This window comes from Lissotriton vulgaris, chromosome 1_1 (assembly GCF_964263255.1).
Source record: "Lissotriton vulgaris chromosome 1_1, aLisVul1.2, whole genome shotgun sequence".
Classification (NCBI taxonomy): domain Eukaryota; kingdom Metazoa; phylum Chordata; class Amphibia; order Caudata; family Salamandridae; genus Lissotriton; species Lissotriton vulgaris.
Window position 1 is genome coordinate 82,245,134 of NC_141685.1, and position 17,157 is coordinate 82,262,290.

Sequence of the window (17,157 nt, forward strand, 5' to 3'; positions counted from 1 at the left end):
CTGTTGACAGTGTCCTTGAACTGATGGAGGTTTGGGGCGTTTATGCAGATAGAAACCACTGGAAATCTATCCACCATTGTATTGGAATAGGCAGGAGAGGTTTCTAATGTAGTTCTGACCTTGTTGGCATTTGGTGTAGTCGGACTTATTTGTGAGATAATATGACCTTCAATCAGGTCTCGTTGTGTTCCAGGACTAAAGTGAACGCCAGAGGCTTCAGGGGCCTGATTTATGCTGACTGGATTTACTATCGGTCAATCGACCATTTCCAGACAATCATATCGATTTCTGGTTGGAAAACCCCGCCACCCCTCCATAGGGAAGTGAATTCTGCTTGGGTACCAAGACTGTGCCTGCCACTCCCTGCTTCCGTTTCTATATCTGTTACCCACATGATTCCAGGACCCTTCTTGTGCTTGTTGCCAATTTAAAGTAGGGAAATATTTGTAGCTATTCTCTGGGGGATAAAAAAAGGAGAGACGTTGAGCATCAATTCCCCCCTTTTTTTCCAGTGACGGCCATGAACAAATATAGTCAACTGTAGTTGGATCATCACAGTTTACTATAATACAGTCACCTTGTATTGTTTTACGTTCGTCTCCGATCCATGTTACTCTGCGAACTCTAGAAATTCTACCTGAGTAACGGGGCTGTAGGGGTCTGTTTAGGCTAAGCCACTGTAGAACCTTGTTATGGAGAGACCAAGAAGGTTCATCTGTATCATAAGAAAGCTCAGGAACCCCAGTAAGAATGACCGTGTAGGGGGACGCCTCCGGTGGAAGATGTATAGGGCGCCTAGGCCGCGCTCCCTTTTTTACTTCCCCCGTGGGTTTTAATCCCGGCGTTTTGGGTGTAAAGGATGTCTGATTTTTGTTAGCTACTTGGACGGGACCTTTCACCTGTCCTGAGGGGGCCTGGGACGGAACAATGGCCGTACTATGTGAAGCCGAACCCGCATCAGAGATTAACTGGGTAGAAGCAGATGGTGTATTGGGCTTAGGTTGCGTAGTAGAAGCCTTAGCAGCTTTGGTCGGCATACCTCGGGGATCTGGTTGAACCAATTGAGGAACTATATTTGGAGGTTTAGATTTCCCCCCCCTGTTTTGTTTGAACTAAGCTGGACTGAGTAGGTGGAGTGGCAGAAAGCTTCACTATCTGTTTTTCAAGGAGCCTTAAACTAGATTCCAATGGTTTTAATTGGTAGATAAGAAGTTCCCTGATGCTGGCTAATAGGTGAGGGGTGGTGTTGCAGATCCTACAGAAACCCTCCACCTGTCCCATGATGGGAGGATTATCGGGCAAGTCAACTAAATTAATAGCGGGAGGATCGATAACATTTGGATCGGTCAGGCTGAGTTGAACAGGTTTCCCCCCTCCAGACTCAGGAGGGGCACCAGATCTGGCTAAAGTAGTATTTTTCTTGCCTTTCCCCCGTTTTGGAACAGCACCCTCCCTAACCCCACGAGACTGCTTGACTGGTTCTGTCTCCTGCGATTGACATAACTCTAAGTCTGGGGTAGTTTCAAGGTCCTCTAGCACATGGGAGTCTAACAATGGTTGTGTGGCTGAAAGATCCACCGTAGAAGGGACGGTATGAATTACTGCTACAGTTTTGGATGGTATCAACAATGGAATATTGGGGCCTTGCTGGATAGGTGATATCACTGAAGCCAGAAGGCCCATGGAGGAGCGTCGTGCATTCACAAGGTCTTGAGATACTCTGCGCTCCAGCAGAGAAATACTCTGATCGATGGCCTCGTTAGTTCGAGAGATGAATTGGTCAATCGGACCTGTAATCTGGGCGACGCTCATTACAGTTTTACTCCTGGTGCCTTTAGACGTGGTGGCCTAGCCAAAGGATTACACTATTTTCCAAAGAGACCTAGAAGGCAGTTCTTAATAAAAGTTCAGCTGAAATTTATACAGTTCTTATTGGCTGGAAGGAAGATGTACCTAGGATAAGTGAACCAATTTACCTTATGATGGACTAAAGGGGGGTTGCCCGGTCCGGTCTTGCCGGTCACTAACGGGCAACAACGGGCCCGCCCTTGGCCCAGGCTTCGCCCGGCGTCCCGCGAGACGGGTCTAGTGACGTTTTTAAGCGCCTCCTGGCGCTTCCCGGTGACGCGGAACACCGCAAGGGCTGCTGGATGGTGAAGTCTGCCCCTCGCCGGTCTCCTCTCGGCGGCCCCGCTCTGGGTGTTAGGTGAGCAGTCGGGCAGCGGGAGACAGGCGGGCGGGTCCGCGGTAGGGTCTCTGAATCAGCTAAAGGTTCATGCTCAAAAAGAAATTGCTGGCAGCAACGCGGTCATGGAAAGTTCCCCCACTCGATGGCTCTAGTGACGTTTTTAAGCGCCTCCTGGCGCTTCCCGGTGACGCGGAACACCGCAAGGGCTGCTGGATGGTGAAGTCCGCCCCTCGCCGGTCTCCTCTCGGCGGCCCCGCTCTGGGTGTTAGGTGAGCAGGCGGGCGGGTCCGCGGTAGGGTCTCTGAATCAGCTAAAGGTTCGTGCTCAAAAAGAAATTGCTGGCAGCAACGCAGTCATGGAAAGTTCCCCCACTCGATGGCTCTAGTGACGTTTTTAAGCGCCTCCTGGCGCTTCCCGGTGACGCGGAACACCGCAAGGGCTGCTGGATGGTGAAGTCTGCCCCTCGCCGGTCTCCTCTCGGCGGCCCCGCTCTGGGTGTTAGGTGAGCAGTCGGGCAGCGGGAGACAGGCGGGCGGGTCCGCGGTAGGGTCTCTGAATCAGCTAAAGGTTCGTGCTCAAAAAGAAATTGCTGGCAGCAACGCGGTCATGGAAATGTGACTTCTATTTAGACCATGGTTCTGTACCTTTTATTTTTTACACAACCTTGAGAAAATCGCAGGATCACACCCCGTACCGACGAAACACGTGTTGGTTGTGGCCGAGAACACCAGAATAAAATGGGAACAAGACAAAAGAAAGGAAGAATTCTGTATATTCTGAGACTCATTTACTGTACTTGTTTTTAACCTAGAGGGAAACCACATCTTACTTAAATACGTGTGCTGGGGAGTTGATTTTCTCAGGGGTTGCAGAGGAAGTGAAGCCTGTCCAGGGGTTGCAGAGGAGGTGAGGTCTGTCCAGGGGTGCAGAGGAGGTGAGGCCTCTCCAGGGGTGCGGAGGAGGAGAGGCCTGTCCAGAGGAGGTGAGACTTGTCCGGGGGGTGCAAAGGAGGTGAAGCATGTCCTTTTCAGGGGTGGGGTGGTTGCGAAAGAGGCGAGGCCTGTCCTAGGGGTGCAGAGGAGCTGAGTCCTATCCATGGGGAGGAGAGCAGGTGAGACCTGTCCAGGGGGAGAAGAGGAGGTGAAGCGGGTCATGAGGGATGCAGAGGAGATGCCTGTTCAGGGGGAGCAGAGGAGGCGAGGCCTATCCAGGGGGTGCAGAGGAGGTGAGGCATGTCTTGTCCATGGGGGTACAGACCAGGTGATGCCTGTCCAGAGGTAAAGAGCAGGTGAGGCCTGTCCAGGGGTGCGGAGGAGATGGTGCCTGTCCTGGGCTGGGGGTGCAGAGGAGGTGCGGCATATCTGGGAGTGGTGCAGAGGAAGTGAAGCCTCTCCAGGGGGAGGAAGAAGAGGCTAGGCCTGTCGAGGGGTGCAGAGGGGGTGAGGCCTGTCCAGGGGTGCAGAGGAAGTGAGGCCTGTCCAGGGGTGCAGAGGAAGTGAGGCCTGTCCCGCGGGATACAGAGGCGGTATGGCCTGTCCAGGGGTGTAGAGGCGGTATGGCCTGTCCAGGGGTGTAGAGGAGGTATGGCCTGTCCAGGGGTGCAGAGGAGGTGAGGCCTGTCCTGAGGGGTGCAGAGGAGATGCCTGTTCAGGGGGAGCAGTGGAGGCGAGGCCTATCCAGGTGGTGCAGAGGAGGCGAGGCATGTCTTGTCCATGGGGGTACAGAGCAGGTGAGGCCTGTCTGGGGTTCAGAGGTGAGGCATGTCCTGAGGGGTGCGGAGGAGATGCCTGCTCGGGGGGAGCAGAGGAGGCAAGGCCTATCCAGGGGGTGCAGAGGAGGCGAAGCATGTCTTGTCCATGGGGGTACAGAGCAGGTGAGGCCTGTCCAGGGATGCAGAGGAGGTGAGGCCTGTCCAGGGGTGCAGAGGAGGAGAGGCCTGTCCAGGGTACAGAGGAAGTGAGGCCTGTCCAGGGGTGCAGAGCAGGTGAGGCCTGTCCAGGGTTCAGAGGAGGTGAGGCATGTCCAGACCAGGGGGTTAACAGCAGGTGATGCCTGTCGGGGGGTACAGAGGAAGTGAGGCATGTCCTGTCCAGGGGGTTAAGAGCAGGTGAGGCCTGTCCAGTGGTGCAGAGGAAGTGGTGCCTGTCCTGGGCTGGGGGTGCAGAGGAGGTGCGGCATATCTGGGAGTGGTGCAGAGGAGGTGAAGCCTCTCCAGGGGGATGCAGAGTGGTTGAGGCCTGTCCAGGGGGATGAAGAAGAGGCAAGGCCTGTCCAGGGGTACAGAGGAGGGGAGGCCTGTCCTGAGGGGTGCAGAGGAGAATGCTTTCCAGGGGGAGCAGAGGAGGCGAGGCCTGTCCAGTGGTGCATAGGATGTCATGCTTTCACAGGGGGAGCAGTGCTGGTGAGGCCTGTCCAGGGTTCAGATGAGGTGAGGCATATCCTGTCTAGGGGCTAAGAGTAGGTGAGGCCTGTCCAGGGATGAAGAGGAGCAGGTTCCTGGGCTGGGATTGCAGAGGAGGTGAGGCCTGTGCAGGGGGTGTAGAGGAGGTGAGGCCTGCCCCAGGGTGCAGAGGAGCTGAGGCCCGTCTTGAGGGGTGCAGAGGAAGCAAGGCCTGTCCTGGGGTGCTGAGGAGGTCAGGCGTGCACAGGGGTTGCAGAGGAGGTGGTGCCTGTCCTGGGCTGGGGGTGCAGAGGAGGTGAGGCTGATCCGGGAGGGGTGCAGAGGAGGTGAAGCCTGTCCAGGGGGATGCAGAGTGGTTGAGGGCTATCCAGGGAGATGCAGAGAAGTGGAGACCTGTCCCCTGCTGGGATGAAACCTGCTCTGTAGGGATTGGAGTTGAGGCCTATCGTGTCCTCTGTGTATGAGGAGTGTGGACCGCCTCAGCCGCTTCTCTCACCACCCAGAGATGCTCCTTTCCTGGCAATGTATTTTATTGTAAGAGTTTGTAATCCGAGTTTTTGAAAAGTATCCGGAGTTACCATTGAGCCCCAGATGGCTCATTACAAAGGCATCAATGAGAACTACTCTGTCAAGACGTGATATGAGACACAAAACTGTATGTTAGTGATAAAAAGAAAAGGCTTCTTTCTTTTTATGAAGCCCCCATCCACCAACCTAGTTGGTGGCATGCTTAATCATCGGGCCCACCTGGTGACACCAAGTGTGTCCCTGCTGTGCTACTAGGCCTGTATTACAGCGGAGCAGGTATATTTACTGAGTGTGCAGTGACACTGAAGTTTAAAAACTGTCCAGTGTTCCCATTATCCAAAGGGATTATCTTTAATGTTTGGGCCTCTGGCAGTAGTAAAAGCAAGGCAATGGATGTAGGTGGAGTAGTAAGCGACCCCAGCCGGGGGAAAGGGTGGAGAAGTGTGGTTCAATGGTTAGAGCGGCATACCCTGATGCAAAGGTCTGGCCCGGGACCAGGGTTCAATTCCCCGCCTCGGCGGGTCTTGGGCTAAAAAATTCCACAGACCTGATAATTCTCGCCTCAGTGCCTATTCTTTCACTCTACTTCTTTCTTTCTGCCGTACTCCGTTTTATGCCGTACTCCGTTTTATGCCTTACTTATTCCCTCTCTATCTTTAAGCATGAGTGGAAATCGCTGTAACAGAAAAGCACACCATTACTAATTTCCTTCTCCACTTTCTTACTCTCTCTCTATTTCCTTACCCAAAGTGCCTATGGATACAATATAAGTATTCTATTCTTTGGTAACCTGCATTATAAACAACTTTTTAGCACCCTTTAACTCTTGTGAGTTCATTTATTCTTTTTCACTCATTTGTTCGTTCACTCTCTGCTTACTTTCTTATCTTCTGAATTCTTCTTACTTCTCCCTTAGGAACCTTCTGGACTTCCGCCGTCAGCCAAGCGACGAAGAAATCCGGACCTGAAGTATTCAATGGGTAAGTATTAATTCTTCTCTTTATATATTTTTTTCCTGTTTACTTTAAATTGGTATTTCTCTCTAGCCTACGCCTGGCACAAAACTTCACTTTTTCTATCTAACTAGACTACAGAGAGAACGTGACTAATCTCTGAAAATCCGTTGGTGAAGTGCGTGGTTCTAAAATCAACCAGCGCTCTTCACAGCTTGTCTAGACCTCGCACCCGTGTCCAGGAGCGCAGGACTAGACCGACAACTTCTACCGCGGTCCTCCCTGTTGGTAGTACAGGGGAGAATGCCCAGTTCCTCAGTATAATCACCCAATACCATTTGCGAGCGGGTAATCTTTGCAATGCCCATTTAATGGCAGGTACTGCGGGACAAAGAAGAGCTTTGATTTCTTTTTCCTGCACCTTGACAGTACCCCTTCGCAAGGTTAAGCCTCCGGGCTGAGGTTTGTGAGGATTTTGCAAGTGAAAAATGTTGGTTAATCGGGGAGCATGAACATCTGATTGCTCCACCCACTACCTATCCTCTGGGCAAAAACCCTTCCAGTCTACAAGATAGAAGATTTTCCCTTGAATGGACTTTGAAACTAGGATTCTTTTAACTTCAAATTCTTCTCGTCCTTTCACTAAAATAAGTTCTGTTTCTTAATTCTTTCAAATGGGGTGAAACCTTTTTAAGAAGAGAAACATGAAACACTGGGTGTATTTTTAGCTGTGGTGGTAGTTTTAGTTTGAAAGTCACTGGATTCCCTACTTGCTCCACAGGAAATGGACCTATAAATCGGGGTTGAAACTTTCTATTTCCTTTAAGCTTTAGGTTTCTTGTGCTTAACCATACCCTGTCCCCTGTACTCAAATCTGGTTCAGGTCTTCTTTTTCATCTGCACTTTGCTTGTAGCGTTCCTTAGCTTTCATTAAGTTCTTGGTGGCAGACTCGTGTACCTTGCTAAGATGCTGTACAAAGTTTTGTGCTGCAGGTACTAACACTTCTTGAGAGGAAATCTCAGAATTCGGATGCCTTCCATAATTCAAGTAGAAAGGGGGAAAACCAGTAGAGGCATTCTTAGCATCATTATGTGCAAACTCTGCAGTCCAAAGAAGATCAAGCCACTCTCCCTCTTGATCCAAAAGAAACAGTCTGAGATACTATTCTAACTCTTGATTGGCCCTTTCAGTTTGACCATCTTTTGTGGATGAAAACTCGTTGGGTAACGTGTCTCAATTCCCAAACTCCTTGTGTAAACCTTCCAATAATGGGATAGAAATTGAGATCCACGATCTGTGATCAAAACCTTTGGAATACCATGTATTTTACAACCCGTTAATTGAATTGTGTGGCTATATGTTTTGCAGATGACTTCCCTTTCAGGGCAACAAAATGCGCCATTTTTGAGAAGGAGTCTTCCATGAGTAATACTGAACTGAATCCCTGACTAGGAGGCAATTTAACAATCAAATCCATAGTCACAGTGTGCCAGGAAAATGGAGGGGTAGGCAAAGGTCTCAATAAACCCAGAGGAGCCAGCTTATTTGTCTTCCCCATTGTACAAATCTCACAGCCTTCCACATAAACTCTAACATCTTTGGACAACCCTGGCCACCAAAACTGTCTCCTTAACAACTCCTCCGTTCAATGGATTCAAGGGTGACCAGCTAATGGACTGTCATGACAGTCGATCAACGCTTGTTGTTGCAGTTATTTGATTGGTAAGTGCAAGGCCTTGGAATGAAACGGTAATCCATCGACAATTTCTTGAGTTGACTCCTTCTCTGCGCAGCTTCGCATTTCTTCAGAAGGTAAGGCTTCTTTGACCTTGTCTACGAGAGTTTTCTCACTAGTGGCTCCAACGATCTTAGTTTCAGGAATTATCTTTTGATCACTAATGGGACTCTTTCTTCCATCTGTGTCAATGCGAGACATGGCATCTACCTTTCCATTATTTCTTCCTGGCCGATAAGTTATTACAAAGTCATAATTGGCGAAATACAGGGACCACCTAAGTTGGCATGGTGTGAGCGTTCTTGCAGACTTCAGAAACTGAAGATTCCGGTGATCGGTGAATACCGTCACCACATGTTTTGCTCTGACTAGGTAATGTCGCCATTCTTGGAAGGCATCTTTTATAGCGAGGAGTTCTTTATCTGAAATAGTATAAGTTATTTCCACTGGTTGCAATTTTCTATAGTAATATGCCACCGGATGCAACTGTTCGGTCTCTTTGTGTCTCTCCGAAAGTACCTCTCCGATGGCCTGTTTAGAAGCATCAGTCGCCAGGTAAAACGGTTGAATAGGATGCGCATGCAGCAGATTTGGTGCAGTGGTAAAACTCTTCTTCAAGAACTGGAAAGCATCTTCTGCCTCAGCAGACGATTGAAAAGGTACTTCTTTCCGTAGCAATTTAGTAATTGGAGGTACCTTCAGGGAAAAATCTTGAATGAATCTGCGATAGAAATTTGCAAACCCAATGAAGCTCTGTATTTCTTTCACAGAGGTTGGAGGAGGCCAATTTAAGACCGCCTCAATGTTTTTAACATCCATGGTAGGACCTTCTGGAGCAATTACAAATCCCAAGAAATCCACAGGTTTCACTCCAAAAGCACATTTTTCAAGTTTTATGTAAAGCTTGCTTTCCTTCAGGCAATGCAAAACTCTTTTGACCTGTTGCTGATCTTCTGATGAGGAATAAATCAAAATGTTGTCGATGTAAACAATCGTGCATTGATCAATGAACTCCTTCAAGACATCATTAATGAAGTACTGGAAGGCTGCAGGAGCGTTGCTCAAACTGTAGGGCTTCACTTGGTACTCATATAATCGTAGATCTTAGTCATTCAACCTCACGCTGACCATAGGATTGCAGGGAAGCTGGGTCTGGACATTGTCATTTGGAAAAAACAGCAAATTTTATAATTGTGAAATTCGTTTTTATTAATGTTTATGTGGCACTAGAATTGTGTTTTTCAGCCCACTTACTTGCACATAAAAAAATTCTTCACCTCTTCCGCTGTTTTACAGAATTTTAGCCCCCTCGAAGCTCCCGATCTGCTACCAGCGCCATCTTGGGTGTGGGATCGGAGCTCAGCTGTCCCCCAGTGAGCGCCATCTCTCCGATCGCGCTCTAGTGGTTGGCTGATTGCATTTGCCCGCCTATTTAGGACAGGCAATGCAAGCGCGCACCGGGCGGGCTGATGGCGCACCGGGCGGGCTGATGGCGCACCGGAGGCGCGCCAGAGACAAGCCTGTCTGCGCCTGTCCGCGCCTCGGATGTGCCTAGCGCCAGCCACGCTGCATGTGCCGTTAGAGAACACGGTCGGACAGCATATACAAGGGAACAGCTGCTCAAATTAGGTAAGAGGGAAGGTAGGGGACACTATCGCTGTCCATCCGCAGTCAGCCACGATAAAGAGCTTTTGAACTGTGGGATGATTAACAGCAGATCTTTAGTAAACCATCATGTGGAGGTATTCTGCATGATAGAGGATCTGGATTTGGAAGCCCTCTTCCTAACTGAGACCTGGACTAATCCTGATTCCTCTGTAATAATGGGATTTGCCTGCCCTGAGGGATACAAAATCTTTCATAAACCAAGATCTGTAGGGAGGGGAGGAGGGGTTGCTCTGATCTTTAAGGAGAAATGGAACTTAGCCCCGTTGGAGATAGACAATGTAAAAGGAATTGACATTCTGGGTTTCTCATTGGAGAAGGTCAAGGGTAGGCTACTTACAGGAATGATCTGTTATAGACATCCAGGGCAAGATACCAACTTCCAAGTACTTTTGGACACTATTACTAATCTGACCCAAACCCATTCTAGAATGATTATAATGGGAGATTTTAACCTATGGGATAATGGAAGTCTGGGCAGTCATCTGAGAGATTTGAGGAACACTTGCTTGAACCTTAACCTACATCAAATGGTTCAGCAACCCACTCATCTAGGAGGGCATATCCTTGACTTACTGTTTGCCACACAGACTGAGACAGAGGTGATAGACATATTGTCACAAACCTGGACTGATCATTATCTAGTCCACTTTAACATCAAGGTTCTCAAGTCAGTGGACAATAATGATTTTCCGGTGGCATTCAGAAGGGGAGGAGAGTGGGCTAAATTAGGTAAAAATAAGACGTCACAGATCTTTATGAATCCTAACCTTTTCTCTCCCACTATCTCTGTAAGGGAGAGCTATCCATTTTTTTTATAATTATATAACCAATACCCTGGACCCGATCATACCAGTAAAAAGCCTTAAAAATAGGAAGAAAACCTCAGCCCCCTGGTACAACATGTAAGAAAGCCGAGAGAAAATGGAGGAAGACATACTCGGTCCCTGACAAGAAAGAACTGAAAATTGTTCAGGCTAGATACAAGGAGGCTATCGCTAAGTCCAAATCTGACTTCTATGCTAAATCTATCTTACAAGCTCCCAATAGCACTAAAGCTCTCTTTAAAATCTGTAAGGACCTCTCTAGCCCTACTTGCATGAGCAACAAGGTTGCTGCTTCGCAAGAACTGTGTGAGGAGATAGCTGCCCATTTCGAGGATAAAATCACTAAAATTGTCGGAGATCTTCATCCTAATGATATTAGCCACCTGGACAATATTATCCAGAGGCCGGAGGAAGTAGCAAAGGTGAATACCTCCTTGGACAGATTTCTAGTCCTCACGGACGATTCTTTTAACAACCTGGCCAATAGTATGTCCTCTGGCTCTCCACTTGACCCTCTTCCAAACAAAATTTGGAAAACCATTGGCCGAGGCACCTTTCCCTGGCTGCGACAAATTTGCAGCCAATCCCTGGAAGCAGGAATAGTTTCTGAGGCGTGGAAGCGGGCAGTAGTGACACCTCTGCTGAAAAAACCCTCGTTAGACCCTAAGACACCAGGAAATTTTAGACCTATTTCCCTTCTGCCATACCCATACAAAATCCTGGAAAAAGCAGTCAGCAAAAGTCTTTCATGTTATCTGGAAGACAACCATCTGCTGGATAGGGACCAATTTGGGTTTCGTCCAGGTCACGGCACCGAGAATGCTCTGGCCACCGTATTAGACAATCTACGAATGCGTGCTGACAATGGGCATGATACCATTCTAGTATTACTGGATATGTCAGCTGCATTCGATACGGTGAGCCATGCAGTACTGGTGGAAAGACTGGAGAGGATAGGGGTGTCAGGACGGGCCCTTCAATGGCTGCAATCCTACTTATCGGGAAGACAGCAGATGGTGACTATGACACCTTTCACCTCCAGAAAGTCCCCAGTACATCATGGGGTACCCCATGGCTCTGCGATTAGTCCCATATTGTTTAATATCTATTTACAGCTCCTGTTCCCCATTATTAAATCCTTTGGCGTTGACCTGGTCAATTACGCAGACGACACTCAATTGGTGTTTTCCCTGGAAGGAAAACAAGCAGTATCCATGGATACGCTCCAGGAATACATGCACCAGACTGAGGTATAGCTTAGGAGAAATTCTTTGCAATTTAATGGGAAAACGGAGGTGGTATACTGCCCCATGGCCAGAATGTTCATTACATCTACCTCTGGAATTCAGACTCACTCCTGATGAGGAGCCTCTGGTTCCAGCCAAAGCAGTACGTAACCTGGGAGTCTTGGTGGACGATAACCTCCAAATGGAATCCCAGGCTAACAAGACTGTCAGCGCGTGCCTTTCATTGATGCGCATGCTACGACAGATTCTTCCACTACTTCCCAAAGACTCTCGCTCACTTGTAATGAGGAATATTGTGCTGAGTAGGCTGGACTACTGCAACTCCCTGTATCTAGGAGCACCGCAATATATTCTTCAGGGGCTGCAGAGAGTCCAGTCTATGGCAGCGAAGATGGTGCTAAACAGGCAACGTGGGTCCTCCACAACGTTGGCTTTGAAAGACCTTCACTGGCTGCCCATCAAAGAAAGGATTCACTTTAAATCACTTTGTAGTGCCTACAGAGCAGCACATGACTTGGGTCCTGTCCCATTGCAGGAGAAGTTTGCCTGGTACAATCCCAAGAGGCAGCTCCGTTCCTCCAGCGCAAATCTATTGATGACTACCAGGTTTAAACGCTCTAGGATGGGGGGAGGACTCTCAGTGTTGTAGCCGCTCATCTATGGAATGAGCTGCCTCAGAACATTAGACAAGCCAACCCTTTGGCTGAGTTTAGAAAGAGCCTGAAAACTTGGCTCTTTCCCAGGCACGATTTCTAGCCCTCCTCTATTCCCCTTTCCCTGTCGGTTGATGTTTAGGTTGGCTTCTCAGGTCTGAGTGCCAGGATACCCGTAGGGTGGCAGCTGCGCTATATAAGAACTCAATTCAATTCACTCAATTCAATTCATATAATCCATACTTTGTTCTGAATGCTGTTTTCCATTCCTCTCCACTTCTCACTCAAATTAAATGGCACTCCCCATGTAAATCTAACTTCATGAAGATTTTGGCATCTTTTAGTTGATCTAGAAGAACTGAAATAAGGGGAAGAGGATAACTATTCTTTATTGTAATCTTGTTCAAGGTATGATAATCTATACACATTCTCAGATCTCCGTCACATTTCGGAATGAAAAATAACGGTGAAGAAACGGGGGACTGTGATGGTCGTATGAACCCGTTTTCTAAGTATTTCTCAATGTAATCTTTAGGATGACGGTTTTCAGCTTCAGTAAGCGCATACATTTGGCTACAAGGAAGGTTAGATCCTGGTTCCAAATCAAATTTTGCAGTCATACCAATGATGTGGGGGCAACTTCTTTGATTCCAATTCACTGAATACTTTAGCAAACTATTGCTATTCTACGGGAAGACTCAGTTTGCACCTCACACACCATCTTTTGCTTGCATAATAAAGCTGCTAGATTTCCATCTTGCTCTTTCTGCTTTTCTCCGAAGCAATTCTCCAACCAATAACTTGGCTGTGTTCAGTTAACCAAGGCAAACCCAGGATGATTCCAAACTGCGGAGCATCAATCAAGTTAAATTGAATCTCTTCCTTCTGACCTTCAACAGAGACAAGTTCCACAACTTCTGTGTGACTGGTTATTGGGCCGGAAGATACATTTGTACCCTCAACAGCCCTAACTGCCTCACTTCTCTCTTTAGGTAATGCCTCAGACCAATTTTCAAGGCATATTTGAGGTCACAAAAGTTCCCAGTAGTCTTGTGGAACAGGAGCCCATATTACCATCGATGCCCAGGCTGCTGGCGCAAGACGCCTCTTAGTTCCCATTCTGAATAATTACCAAAATAAAGAGACGGGCGCTGGAAGCAGGAATCAAGAACAGAGTTTAATTCTCATGAGGAGAGCCTGTCATGTCAGACACGAAACAAGGTGCCATCGGGAGGTGCTCTAACAAGTGAGCTGAGGCTCTGTCTTTTATACTTTACAAAACACTTGGCATTACAGTCACAGCATTGTGAAACAAAGAAAAGACCACCCCATAATCCTCGTGTCAATCCTACCCCACATGTGTTCACAATAGGGACCCTTGACCTGCTGATAAGAGAGGGGGCAATGACGCAGCTGAATGTTCCGCTGATTATTAGGATGTGTGCGCCTGATCGTAGCTCAGGGGGTGGGGAGGCCAGGATCAATAGTGGGTCCTTTGAAGAGGAGTGACTCCATACAATAAAGGGCAGTAAACAGTGTCTCCCGGCTTAGGCGATGGCCTCGGACATGTGTGGACAGTCCATCGCGGAGGGAGGGTTCGCTAACAGAGGGGTTATTCATGAAAGGAAAGGAGGTGTTGGTCAGGCGCGGCCGTGACTCCCAAGGACAGGGTCTTGCAGAGGAGGAAGGTTTATGACTTGTCCATGTGAGGGAGAAGGAGGGGGTCAGGGTGCGCGCAGGGTCAGAGTCGCACAGAGAGAGAGAGAGAGGTCTTATGACCCGTACATGAGAGAACAGGGGCAGTCAGATACAGCTGGGGGCTATGTCAGCTGAGGCGAAGGATGCTTCTTCAAGAGGGAAATGGGGGGGGGGGTGCCTGGGTCAAGCAGGAGGGTTGCCTTTCATAGCAGGGTCGCGCAGAGTGCTGGGTTTCAAGGTCTATGCATGTGAGAGTGGGAGGGGGGTGCTCAAATGCGCGCAGGAGGGAAGCCGGGGATTTTATAAAAACGGACAGAGAGGCCATGGCCTAAAATGGCTGTCATGTACATATGGGCACGGGCTTTCATTGGCAGAATGATGCGGTCAACATTTCAGGGTATACGTGGTGCCTACAGGGAGGGGGACGGGAGAGGGCAAATGAACGCCGCTTAGGTACATTAATTTTGCTAATTTCCACAGTCGCCGCTTTTAACATAAGCGAGTTCATTTTCCTATTCTTCCTAGTTGATGGGCGTACATATAAACAACAAAGTTCATTTTCCTATCCTTCCTAGTTAAGGGGCGTACATATAAACATGTGGTTGATGAAATAGCATTTGTCAATACTAACATATTGCACAAAAATCATGAACAGTTGATGCGATGGGCAGAATGCAGCACATAGGAAATTGCATTTGTCGAGCTCCTATCATTTCAAAAGCACTACATAGCATAAATGTTTCTGACTTAAAAATGTGACCAATGAACATTTTGACCAAGCAGTTGAGGGCGGAATCAGTTCAATATACAAAGTCTCTTCGTCACAGTGTCTTTTAGCAGTGAGCCATCACTGGTAGGCTCTAGTCCGTGTCCTTTCGTTGGCGCTGTTGAGCACCGGCCGTGGAGCTATAGGTCCAGCTCGGTTCTATCCTTACGCGTTGCAGGGTGCGGTCAGTCCTCTGCTGTTAGACCACAGTCCTGTTCCCTAAACAATCCGTTTAGCGGCGCCTTATGCTCGGCACCTATATTTCCGTGGCAACACCCTATTCCCACCTGAATGCCGTTCTTCCTTTTGGCGTGACGTCACATGGAAAAGAGGGTGTGTGTTGTTCAAACAGTCGATAGGAGAGAGGAGGAGTTGGGTCAGAGTTCCTGGGACACACAAAAGAGACCAAGGGAGCAAAGGATAACAAGCAGGCAGGCCCATCAATCGGGCCCAAAGAAGGGGGACGGAGACTCCAGGCACACGTGGGTTAGCAGACGGAGGGCTTCAGGGCAGCCCGTCAAGTTTCATTTTCCACGTTTGAAATTGCTGTCTCGTCCCGCATCTTGTTGCTCTGCAGCTCCACCTTTGGTCGAGGTCACACGTGTCTCAAGATCTGCAGCCAGGCTGTACGTCACATCCGACCCTTCTCCTTCGGTGGTCGCGAATCTTTGAATAGGTACAAAACAAGCTTTTAGAGAACTGGCAGACGAAGACATTTATGCATGTGAGTTCCTCCCTTAATCCTACGCATTTGGGAGATACGCTCATCGGTCACAGTCAGAGGTCTATTACCAAGCAGTGCATATGTCGGCATTCCTACTGAGTTCATGCCAAGTTTACTCATCGTCCTATTTATAACTCAAGTGAGGAAAAACAAGATTCCCATCAACTGTGCATTTCATCATATTCAACATTTCGGAACATTTCCCTTCAAGGCTGGCTAACCTTTTCAAACAGGGCGGGGGCGCTATCATCGAGAGTCAGGTAAAACAGGGGTTTCTCGAGGGACGACAGTTACTCATGGTCATCATGTTTATATCCGGGACAGCAGCTGGGGTCTATCAAATGGGGCGGGGATGCTTCGGGCGCTCGCGCTTGGGTGCAAAAAGGGGGTGGGGCAATCTGGGCATTGGGGGTCAATCTAGACGTTGGTGTTCGTCTCTGATGAACAGAAAAATAAGGTGCCATTGACATACAGTTCCCCTATAAAAGGCCAAATTGGGGGACCTTAGTCGTCTTACCTGTCCTTTCCTTCTCAGCCAATTCGAGTTCATTCATTTTTGCAGAAAGGAGAGGTAGTAATATGGCGAGATACAATCATTTTAGTTTCGGTCAATTTCGCTGAACACCTTCGCGTTCAATAAGTATCCAATCAGGCTGGTGCCAGTGAGGCACGGTTTTACCATAAAAAGGAAGAGGAAATAGGGAGACTCTCAGAGAGTGAGAGTCGTCCGCAATCTAAACGAGCCATTTGGTACACGTATGACATGTAGAGAGAGAGAGAGAGAGAGAGAGAGAGAAAGGGAGAGAGATATAGAGAGGAAAAAGGTGGGATAGAGATAGAGAAAGACAGAGAGATGTGTACAAAAATAGGTCATTTAGTGCGTTCACAACACAGAACAGCAGGGGGTCAGGTAACGGAGAGACGCAAACAAAGGGAGAACATAAACCCCTACAGCACATACACACGAACTCAGACAGAGGAAGACAGTACATGTATTACATATATATAAGACATTCACGACAAAACACAAAACAACAGTTGGCCAACAAAATCTATTTTTTTTAATTTTTTTTTTTATATCCTTCATGTCTTTACTATCCTATTTATCTTCGTGCTTAGTTCTTTTTACCTTCCCTCCTTTTCCCTCTCGCTTGTTATTTCTGCGAGCGTTCTCAATTGCCAATACTTACACCTCGGTCAGTCGATCTGAAATTAACCTGGTCGCGCTATTTACCCATGGTTGGATCTTAAACCATTTTTCAGTTCCTTCCTTTGGTGGGAAGTTCTCCAGGCTGAGGCAACGGCAAGTATTGATCGGGAGAACAGTCAGACAGCTTGGCTAGATCTATAAGAGTGTGAGAAGGGGGGCAGTACATTTTGAACATCAGCATCATTTCTAACTTCCCAGACGGGTGGTGCCGTGGTAACCCTTACCCACACACTTTCCTTTGTCCTTTCCCTACCTAGTCAAACGTCTAGTTACATTATCTAACGTATTATTTCGAGTCAATTTTCGTTCTACAGTACCCGTCAAGCCTCTATGTCAGTCCATCCTCCCAGTTGCTATGTCCTAAGGAGGAACAGTCATGTTTAAATCTACGTCTTTTTAAAAACTTATCGTCATAAGGACTATGCTCCTATTCCCTCCTTCCCTTTTTCGTCGGTGGTTTGATCATCGTCCTCCCATACTTCAGTCAATGTTCCAACGCGACCTGCAGAAGGGAGGAGAAAGAAGGGGTGGGGGGGGGGGCAGCATTCAAAGCACATCAGC

At 48.2% G+C, this 17,157-nt stretch overlaps 2 protein-coding genes and 1 long non-coding RNA gene across 3 annotated transcripts in view; 2 read left to right on the forward strand and 1 right to left on the reverse strand.

Annotated features, from left to right (window-relative positions):
* The window catches only part of LOC147737434 (uncharacterized), a 908,239-nt gene that overhangs the window by 780,762 nt on the left and 110,320 nt on the right, over positions 1-17,157 (reverse strand). The gene's annotated exons all lie outside the window — the stretch shown is intronic.
* The window catches only part of LOC147737438 (uncharacterized), a 204,130-nt gene that overhangs the window by 154,245 nt on the left and 32,728 nt on the right, over positions 1-17,157 (forward strand). The window lies entirely within an intron of this gene.
* LOC147737439 (uncharacterized) overlaps positions 1-17,157 on the forward strand; it is a 115,529-nt gene that overhangs the window by 71,115 nt on the left and 27,257 nt on the right. The window contains exon 2 of the long non-coding RNA XR_015297363.1: positions 6,034-6,097. This is a non-coding gene — a long non-coding RNA (uncharacterized LOC147737439). The remainder of the gene's footprint in view (positions 1-6,033; positions 6,098-17,157) is intronic.